Source organism: Durio zibethinus, chromosome 2 (assembly GCF_047325235.1).
Source record: "Durio zibethinus cultivar Kanyao isolate XHJ-2024 chromosome 2, ASM4732523v1, whole genome shotgun sequence".
Lineage (NCBI taxonomy): Eukaryota > Viridiplantae > Streptophyta > Magnoliopsida > Malvales > Malvaceae > Durio > Durio zibethinus.
Window position 1 is genome coordinate 26,518,846 of NC_143163.1, and position 11,078 is coordinate 26,529,923.

Genomic DNA, 11,078 nt, shown 5'->3' on the forward strand with positions numbered 1-11,078 from the left:
AAAAGAGGTTAAAAGAAGAAATAAAAAAAAATGTGAACAAAAAGATATAATAAAAAGGAAGAAAAAAATAAAAAATGAATATACAAAATGTATAAAAAAATTAAAACAAAAAAATGAAAGCAAATGAACAAATAAGTTAAAAAAAAGAATTAATGAAAAATTTTGAAAAATAGAATAAAAAATAGCAAATAAATTAAAAAATAAAAAATGACAACAAAAAAGAGACAAAGTAAGAGAATAAAAGATTAAAAAATACAATAAATATCATAACATTATAGATTTTTTATTAAAAAAAACAATAATTAACAATAAAAAAAAAGAAAAAATAAAATAAGAGAAAATATTAAAGCAAAAGGAAAAACATAAAATAAGTACTTAAAAAAAGAAAAAAATTAGAAAAAAAACAAAAACATAATAAAAAAATAAAAAAAGTAAGGAAATGAAAAAATGAGTCAAGAAAAAATTTAAAAATACAAAAACTAATAAGAATGAAAAAAAATGACAAAATAGAAAAAAATTAAAAAAAAAGTTAATTTATAAAATACAAAGAAAAAATAAAAAATATAAGAAATAATAAGATATAAAGATAAAAAATTAAAAGAAGAAAAAAGTTAATACAAAATTAAAAAAATGAAAGAAGGAAATGTGGAAGAGATTTTAAAAATATTAAGAAATAAAAAAAATATAAAAAAATGTGAAAAAAAATAAGAAAAGCAAGAAAAAATACAAAAATAAAAATACAAAAGATATGAGATAAAATAAAATAAACAGAGAATTTTAAAAGCAAAGAATAAAAATTAAAACAAAAAAAAAGCTTATGAATGCATAGGAACGAATAAGAAAAAAAATTAACAAGAAAAAAAGAGTTAACCAAAAATTATGAAAATAGCAAAAAAGTGAGAAAATGAGAAAATAAAGAAAACCAAAAGAAAAGAAAGATTAAAAAATAAAGTATCCAGAACAACATAAAAATTTATAAAATATCAATAAATAATTAAAATAAAAAATAATAGGAATAATAAAATAAAATAAAATATTAAAGCAAAAGATAAAAGATAAAATAAAGTATTAAAAAAAGAAAAATAAATAAATAAAAATTAAAGAACAAAAAAATACTAAATAAAAAAATTAAATGACCATGAAAAAATAACGAATTAAAAGAAAAAAAGTAAAAAAGACAAAAACATGATTAAAATTTTCAAAGATGAAAAGGAATGACAAAATAGAAAAAAATGAGTTTATAAAAAAAAACTAAAAAATATAACTGTAGTAAGAAAACTTATATAAAAAACCAAAGATAAAAATTAAAAAAAAGGTAATACAAAATAAAAATAAAAAAAAGAAATAAGTGCAAAATAAAACACAAAAATTAGATAGAAATGCTAAAAAAAACCTAAAAAAATAAAGATAAAAAGTAAAGAGTACGAAAAGAAAGAAAAAATTAATAGAAAATAAAATAAATGACAAATTAAATGGAAGTAACAAAAAAAATCAAAGTATAAAGGAAAATATTTAGTAAAAGAGGAATAGAATGAAAACAAAAGGATAGTATTCAACAAAAAAAAAGAATGAAAATAAGAAAAAATATATAAACCAAATAAAAGAAAAATAAAAAGTGAAAAATTAAGAAAATCCATAAAAAGTTAAAAAAAATAAAGCTAAAAAAACCAAAAACAAAAAGGAAATAAAGAAATAAAAAAATTCTAGAATGCTTCAATTTTAATTTATGTTTTAAAACTTAATTTGAATTTTAAAGTTTAAATGCAAAATATTTTGATTTGACTTTAGTGCTTCAAATTTAGAATTTTTAATTTTTAAAATTAAAAGTTATAACTGAATTTAATTTAACAAATATTTAATTGAATGAGTAATTTAAATTTGAATCTTTTAATTTTTTTTTGTTTTAAAACTAAATTTGAATTTTTAAGCTTTTAGATGTAAAATATTTTTATTTGTAATTATTAATTTGAAGTTGTATATTTAAACCAAATTAGTATTTTGAATTTGTTAAAAGTTATAATTGAGCTTAACTTAGCACAATACCTATTGAAGAAGTAATTTAAATTTGAGCCTTCTAAATTTTTTCGTAAGTTTCATTCAAATTCAAAAAAAACTTCAAAAGTACTCCTAAAATACTAAATAAAAAAATTTCTTGAGAGGTTTTTTTTTTCTTTGTAAACAAAATTAGTATTTTAAGAAACAAAGATAGCATAAACAATATTACAATCTAAAACATGCTTGAAAATTTAAATATTCAAAAGCTTTATTTAAAAATGAATCATCTAACAAGCTCTAGCCCATGCCATATGATTAACAAAACTAATAATTATAATAAGAGCCAATAAAATTTGAACAATGTAAAAATACAAATACATGAAGTAAATAATGATGGAGATAACAATTCCAAACTAGTGTTATTATATATAAGCCAATAAAATTCCAAAAGAAAATAACAAAGATAATTATTATCTCTTAACAAATTATATTAAATAAATGATAAATTATATAAATCCAAAATAATAATAAAATAATAAGTAAAAACAAGATAATTTGTTAATTAGATAAAATACATGATTAATAAAAACAAATTCCAAGAAAAGTTACAAGATAATCTTAATTAGATATCTAATTAGTATATATACACATAACATCTTCCATTTCTAATGAAGTCAAAGTCTCATTCAACAATGTTTAATAATAAGGTGATCTACTTTTAAGTTAAACACAAACAACATGCCACATATATAGAGAACAATGCTATTTTAGAAATGAAGACAATCAAACTTGAACTTTATCATTTAAGACCATAATGAACTACAAATCCCAAAGCAAAATGATTCAGGGCAAAGACTGCCCACAAGATAAACTTAATCACATCCAATGCCACAAATCAATTAAACCTCAAGCTCACAAATCAAACATTATAAATGTTTAACTCAAAACCCTAAAGATATGAAAGTAGAAGGTTTTTAAGAACCTAAAGAGAAATTAAAACTAAAGCAATAAAAACTTAACAATAAAAGATTAGAATGAAAGGCCAAAGATAAAAAGTAGTTTTGCATCTCAACATAAATATACATAAAATAAAATAAAAGATGACCCAATTAAAAATAAAAATAAATGGTAAAATAAAATAAGAAAAATATTACAATGAAAGAAAAAAGATAAAATAAAGTTCTAAAACAATAAATAAATAAATAAAAGGAAAAATAAATTAAGCATGAACAAAAAGGTAAGAAAATGAAAAAATAATGAATCAAAATAAAAAAACAAATAAAAATTTAAAAAATGAAAAGGGATGACAAAATAGAAAAAATATAGTTTAGAAAATACAAGAAAAAAATATATAAGAAGTAATAAGAAAAATTAACAAAGGAAAAAAGTTAATATACAACAAAAATAAAAACAAAAGAAGGAAGTGCAAAAAAAAAAAAACAAGAAATAAAAAAAAATTTATGAAAAAAAGAGAAAATCAAGAAAAAAGAAAAAAATATATAAAAAATTTTAAAACAAAGAAAAAGGTGAAAACAAAAAAAATATGAAAGCACATGAAAAATAAGTAAAAAAAAAATTTTTTTTAAAGGAAAAAAGTTAATGAAAAATTATAAAAATACAATAGAAAATAGCCATCAAATGATAAAATTAAAACAAAAAAAGCCAAAAGAAAAGATAAAGAGATGAAAAAAATCCAAAACATTATAAAAAATTTATGAAAATATAAATAAAAAAATAAAATGAAAAAAATAAAATAAAAAAAATAATACCAATAAGAAAAAATTTTAAAATATACAAAAATACAATAAAAATAAAAAAAGTGAGAAATGAAAAAATAACGACTTAAAAATAAAAATAAAAAAAGGAAAAGGAATGACAAAATGAAAAAAATTAGTATGAAAAATACAAAAAAATCAAAAAACTAATAAGAAAATAGTATAAAAAATCAAAGACAAAAAAATCAAAAAAGAGAAAAGTTAACATTAAATAAAAGTGAAAACCAAATAAGGAAGTGCAAAAAAATAACAATAAAAAGAAATTTGTGAAAAAAAATAAGAAAAGAAAGAGAAGAATAAAAATAAAAACAAAAAAAATGAAAGCATATGAAAAAATAAGTAAAAAGAAAGAAAAATTTATAGGAAAAAAAGTTATTAGAAAATATTAAAATAGAACAAGAAGTGAGAAAATAAAAAAATAAAAAAACCAAAAAAAAAGAAAAAAGGGTTCAAAAAATAAAAAATAAAAAATTCAAAACTTTATAATTTTTTAAAATATAAATAAAAAGGATAAAATAAAATAAAATACTAACGAAAAAGCAATAAAAATAAGAAAAGTAATTAGAAATAAGCAAAAAAAAAGAAAAAAATAAAAAATTAACAAATCAACAAAATAATTAAAAAAAGAAAATGAATAAAAATTTAAAAAATAAACAAGAATGTCAAAATAGAAAAAAACTTTTAGTTTAGAAAATACAAAAAAAAACAAAAAAAACAAATATAGAAAAAATTATAAAAAATCAAAGAAAAGTTAACACGAAATATAATAAAAACAAAATGAAGTGTGAAAAATGATATTAGAAAAAGTAAAAAAATAAAAAAATGAAAATACTAAATATATAATATAAAATCAAAATAAAAAACAAAATAAAAAATTCAAAATTGAAATGGGATGAGAGAATATAAAAAAATTTAGTTTAGAAAATACAAGCTAAATATATATATATAAGAAGTAATAAGAAAACTTAACAAAGAAAAAAAGTTAATACAAAATAAAAATAAAAACAAAACAAGAAAGTGCAAAAAAAAATGGAAACAAGAAATAAAAAGAAATTTGTGAAAAAAAGAGAAAAAATGAAAAAAATAAAAAAATGAAAAGACAAATATGAAATAAAACAAAAAGAAAGTATATAGAAAATTTTAAAAGAAAGTAAAAGGTGAAAACAAAAAAATATGAAAGTACATGAAAAAATAAGTAAAAAAAAAAGAAAAAAATTTTAAAAGGAAAAAAAAGTTAACGAAAAATTATAAAAATGCAATAGAAAATAGCCAAAAATGATAAAATAAAAAATCCAAAACCTTATAAAAATTTATGAAAATATAAATAAATAATAAATAAAAAAATAAAAAAAATAAAGCAAAAGAAAAAAGATAAATAAAGTATAAAAAAGAAAAAAATCAATACCAATAGGAAAAGAAAAAAATTAAAAATATACAAAAATATAATAAAAATAAAAAAAGTGAGAATTGAAAAAATAACGACTCAAAAATAAAAAATAAAAAAATGAATAACAATTTCAAAAATGAAAAGGAATGACAAAATGAAAAAAAATTAGTATAAGAAAATACAAAAAATAAAAAAAATAATGAGAAAGCAGTATAAAAAATCAAAGACAAAAAAATTAAAAAAAGAGAAAAGTTAATATAAAATAAAATGAAAACCAAAGAAGGAAGTGCAAAAAAAAAAGTACGAGAATTTAAAAACGCAAATAACGAAGGAAAAAAATTTGTAAAAAAAATAAGAAAAGTAATAGAAGAATAGAAATTAAAACAAAAAAATGAAAGCATATAAAAAAATAAGTAAAAAGAAAGAAAAATTTGTAGGAAAAAAAGTTGTTGAAAAAAATAAAATAGGACAAGAAATGAGTAAATAAAAAAAACCAAAAAATAAAAAAATTCAAAACTTTATAAAAATTTTTTAAAATATAAATAAAAATGGAAAAATAAAATAAAATACTAACGAAAAAGCAATAAAAATAAGAAAAATAATTAAAATAAACAAAAAAATAAAAAGAAAATAAAAAATTAACAAATTAAGAAAATGATAAAAAAAGACAAAATGATTAAAAATTTCAAAAATAAATAGGAATGTCAAAGTAGAAAAAACTTTTAGTTTAAAAAATACAAAGAAAAACAAAAAATAAATAAATATAGAAAAAAAGATATAAAAAGCCAAAGAAAAGTTGATACAAAATATAATAAAAACAAAATTAAATGAGAAAAAAGATATAAGAAAAAGTAAAAAAAAAATGAAAATACTAAATATATAAAATAAAATCAAAATAAAAAAATTTTCAAAATGAAAAGGGATGACAAAATAGAAAAAAATTTAGTTTAGAAAATACAAGCAAAAAAATATATATATATATATAAGAAGTAATAAGAAAACTTAACAAAGGAAAAAAGTTAATACAAAACAAAAATAAAAACAAAACAATGAAGTGCAAACAAAAAAAAAAGAAAACAAGAAATAAAAAGAAATTTGTGAAAAAAATAGAAAAACAAGAAAAAAATTAAAATTAAAAAACCTACCCATTTCTTCTTAACTTCTTTTTTCCTTATGGTTATTTTATTGCCAAAATCTCATATACTTTCATGTACATGTTACACCCATTCTTTCTACTTGTGAAGTATGGCTTTTCATGATTCTATGTGTATGGCTATTAAGAGATTGTTTCTTCAGGCTACCTCTTGTTCTTTTTTTCCTCCGCTGTTTATATTTTGCTCTTTCTTTGCCACAAAATTGTTTTGATCGGTACTATTATTAAGTATTCCATCTGCTATCACCATGTTGTAAATTGAAATTTTCCAAACTAAATTTATAATATTTTGTGGCTCTACCATACTTGACGATGAAAATTTCTTCTTTCATCATATATGATAGTAGAAAAAATCATCTTTATAATGAACATACTTGCCCCATTTCTTACTTTGATCTTATTATCAAATTATTAGGGATAACAACAAGTTGGATTAAGGCATCTTCTAAGCCGATTTAGGGGATTTGGATGGTAAGATTAGGGCATCTTAAAAGTCGATTTGGGTAGTATGGTTTGAATGGTATTCCGATAGGAAAATATTATAATTCATTGTAGGTTGCCATAAAGTTCGGATAGTGTTTTAAGAGTACTAATTATCCGAACTTGATTATAAATAATAATATTATAATATTATAGATTTATTTAAAAATTATTTATTATGAAGGTAATACTTAAATTAATTCATTAAGTGTTCTAATTTATAATTTTAGCTTTTATTTATTTTATATGGATTACTTTCATTTATTAATTTAATTTCTTTTAATAATATTTTTTAAAATCAATTTTAAATTTGAATTTAAATTTTAAATTTTAACTTAATAAACAAATATTTAATGAATTTGAACAATAATGAGTTTTTTTTTATATATTATGTTAGTTAGATTTAGATAATAAAATTAAAAATTATTTGAGTATTTATTGAATTCAAATATTTTAATAAATAAAAAAATTGAGATACTTAAAATTAACATATATCCTATATGTTATCATTCATAAAATTCGTAACACAATTTATAAAGCAGGCTTCCCTGCTAATTTCAAACTGAAGAAAAACATGTTCTATTTATTCCTCTAGAATCATCACAAGAATTAAGATATTTTTGTGATCTTTGATTTAACATGTAATGCAAAGATAATATGATTATTTAAAACGGTAAATTTTGGTATTTACTTTATTTTTGTTTAGCTATTATTTGAAGTGAAAGTTTTATCCAATTGTTTCCGATTAGTTTGTACTTTGAAACAGCTTGCTTATCAAAACATCGAACATATTTTATTAGTGATTTAGGTTGTCTTTTAGTATATCAGATTCAAAGACAAGCCAAAATGATTTTTTTAACTGATATCTGTTATTAACATAGATGATTAAAAAATGATTGGGCCTATGAAAAAAGACAAGGAGAGAATTATAAAATTAAGTACTTCAAAAAAATATTTATTATTTGATTTTATAATAAAATAATTAATAAAAATATTTATAAGTAAAATTAATAAAAAGTTAAAATTACATCTCAATATTTAAATGTACATATATTTTGATTAAATGTATATGTAAGATATAATAATCATTTAAATTTTAAATTAACACCTATTAAACATTAAAGTGATAAAAATAATTAATAAAAATTTGTGAGATCACCCTTTTAGTAAATTTTCGTCGGACAAATGAACCAACGGCCCATATGAAAAAATAAGAAAAGCAAGAGAAGAATAAAAATTAAAACAAAAAAATGAAAGCATATGAAAAAATAAGTAAAAAGAAAGAAAAATTTGTAGGAAAAAAAGTTATTGAAAAATAATAAAATAGGACAAGAAATGGGTAAATAAAAAAATAATAAAACCAAAAAATAAAAAAATTCAAAACTTTATAAAATTTTTTTTAAATATAAATAAAAAAGGAAAAATAAAAAAATACTAACGAAAAAGTAATAAAAATAAGAAAAGTAATTAGAAATAAACAAAAAAAGAAAAAGAAAAAAAATTAACAAATCAATAAAATAATAAAAAAACAAAATGATTAAAAATTTCAAAAATAAATAGGAATGTCAAAATAGAAAAAACTTTTAGTTTAGAAAATACAAAGAAAAACAAAAAAAAAAAACAAATATAGAAAAAAATATATAAAAAACTAAAGAAAAGTTAATACAAAATATAATAAAAACAAAATGAAATGAGAAAAAAATATATAAGAGAAAGTAAAAAAATGAAAATACTAATATATAAAATAAAATCAAAATAAAAAAATTTCAAAAATAAAAAGGGATGATAAAATAGAAAAAAATTTAATTTAGAAAATACAAGCAAAATATATATATATGTATAAGAAGTAAAAAGAAAACTTAACAAAGGAAAAAAGTTAATACAAAATAAAAATAAAAACAAAACAAGGAAGTGCCAAAAAAATGAAAATAAGAAATAAAAAGAAATTTGTGAAAAAAAGAGAAAAATAAGAAAAAAATAAAAATTAGAAAACCTACCCATTTCTTCTTAACTTCTTTTTTCCTTCTGGTTATTTTATTGCCAAAATCTCGTCTACTTTCATGTACATGTTACACTCATTCTTTTTACTTGTGAAGTATGGCTTTTCATGATTCTATGTGTATGGCTGTTAAGAGATTGTTTGTTTAGGTTACCTCTCTTTTTTTTTCCCTCCACTGTTTTATATTTTGCTCTTTCTTTGCCATGAAATTGTTTTGATCGGTATTGTTCTTGAATACTCCATCTGCTCTTCACCATGTTGTAAATTAGAATTTTCCAAGCTAAAGTTGGAATATTTGGTGGCTCGCTGTACTTGACGATGAAATTTTTTTTTTTCATCATATATGATAGTAGAAAAAATCATCTTTATAATAAACATACTTGCCCCATCTCTTACTTTGATCTTGTTATCAAATTATTAGAGATAACAACAGGTTGGATTAGGGCATCCTCTAAGTCAGTTTAGGTAGTATGGATTTGGATGATAAGATTAAGGCATCCTAAAAGTCGGTTTGGGTAGTATGATTTGGATGATATTCCGATAATAAAATATTATAATTCATTGTAGGTTGCCATAAAGTTCGGATAGTGTTTTAAGAGTACTAATTATTTGAACTTGATTATAAATAATAATATTTTAATATTATAGATTTATTTAAAAATTATTTATTATGAAGGTAATACTTAAATTAATTCACTCAGTGTTTTTATTTATAATTTTAGCTTTTATTTATTTTATATGGATTACTTTCATTTATTAATTTAATTTTTTTTAATAATATTTTTTAAAATCAATTTTAAATTTAAATTTAAAATTTAACTTAATAAATGAATATTTAATGAGTTTAAACAATAATGAGTTTTTTTTTATATATTATGTGAGTTAGATTTAGATAATAAAATTAAAAATTATTTGAGCATTTATTGAATTCAAATATTTTAATAAATAAAAAATTGGGATACCTAAAATTAACATATATCTTATTTGTTGTCATTCATAAAATTCGTAACACAATTTATAAAAGACATGTAATGCAAAGATAATATGATTATTTAAAACGGTAAATTTTGGTTTTTACTTTATTTTTGTTTAGCTATTATTTGAAGTGAAAGTTTTATCCAATTGTTTCCGATTAGTTTGTACTTTGAAACAGCTTGCTTATCAAAACATCGAACATATTTTATTAGTGATTTAGGTTGTCTTTTAGTATATCAGATTCAAAGACAAGCCAAAGTGATTTTTTTAATTAATATCTGTTATTAACATAGATGATTAAAAAATGATTGGGCCTATGAAAAAAGACAAGGAGAGAATTATAAAATTAAGTACTTCAAAAAAATATTTATTATTTGATTTTATAATAAAATAATTAATAAAAATATTTATAAGTAAAATTAATAAAAAGTTAAAATTACATCTCAATATTTAAATGTACATATATTTTGATTAAATGTATATGTAAGATATAATAATCATTTAAATTTTAAATTAACACCTATTAAACATTAAAGTGATAAAAATAATTAATAAAAATTTGTGAGATCACCCTTTTAGTAAATTTCCGTCGGACAAATGAACCAACGGCCCATATATATTAATAAAAAATTATTTATTTATTCCTTTTTAATTTTACTTTTGTTCAAGCTTCTTGTTGACCGTAGGGTTGAAGCAGCAGATAACGCCACCACTCTGTTCTCTCTCTTGCAAGCCCCTAACTCTCACTTTATCAAGTCTCAATCTTCTCATTTTTTTTTCTCTTACGATTCTTGTTTTTCTTCTAAAATTTTCTAATTTTCTTCAACAATGGGAGCTTCGTTGCCTCCGAAGGAAGCTAACCTCTTCAAACTCATTGTCGTAAGGCTTCGATTCTCTTTTCTCCCTCATTTTTGAGTTCGTATCTACGTATTTCTAGTTGGTATTTATACTTGTATTTTGCTTTCTTATTTTTTGTTTATTGGATCGCACTTCTTTTTTCTTTTTGTTCTTTGCTTGCAAAACCCTAGCTGGATACTGGTCTGTTTGCTTGCTGAGAAAATCGGTGGATATCAATTATGAATAGAAATTTGGACAAGATAAGCTTGTTTGTCAATTAGGTTTTTGCTTTTGGGCAATTTTTCATATAAATTAAGTTCATTTTCTTTGTTTTGTTTAGCGATTGAAGCTTAATTAAGTTTATTGCTTTGCTTAATTTAGGTCAATGAATTCGATTTGTTGAAAAGCAACTTTAAAAAATTGAATTTTGCTTTGACCTTCTTTTTTTTTTTTTAAGTAAGGATGCTCGTTGTGCTT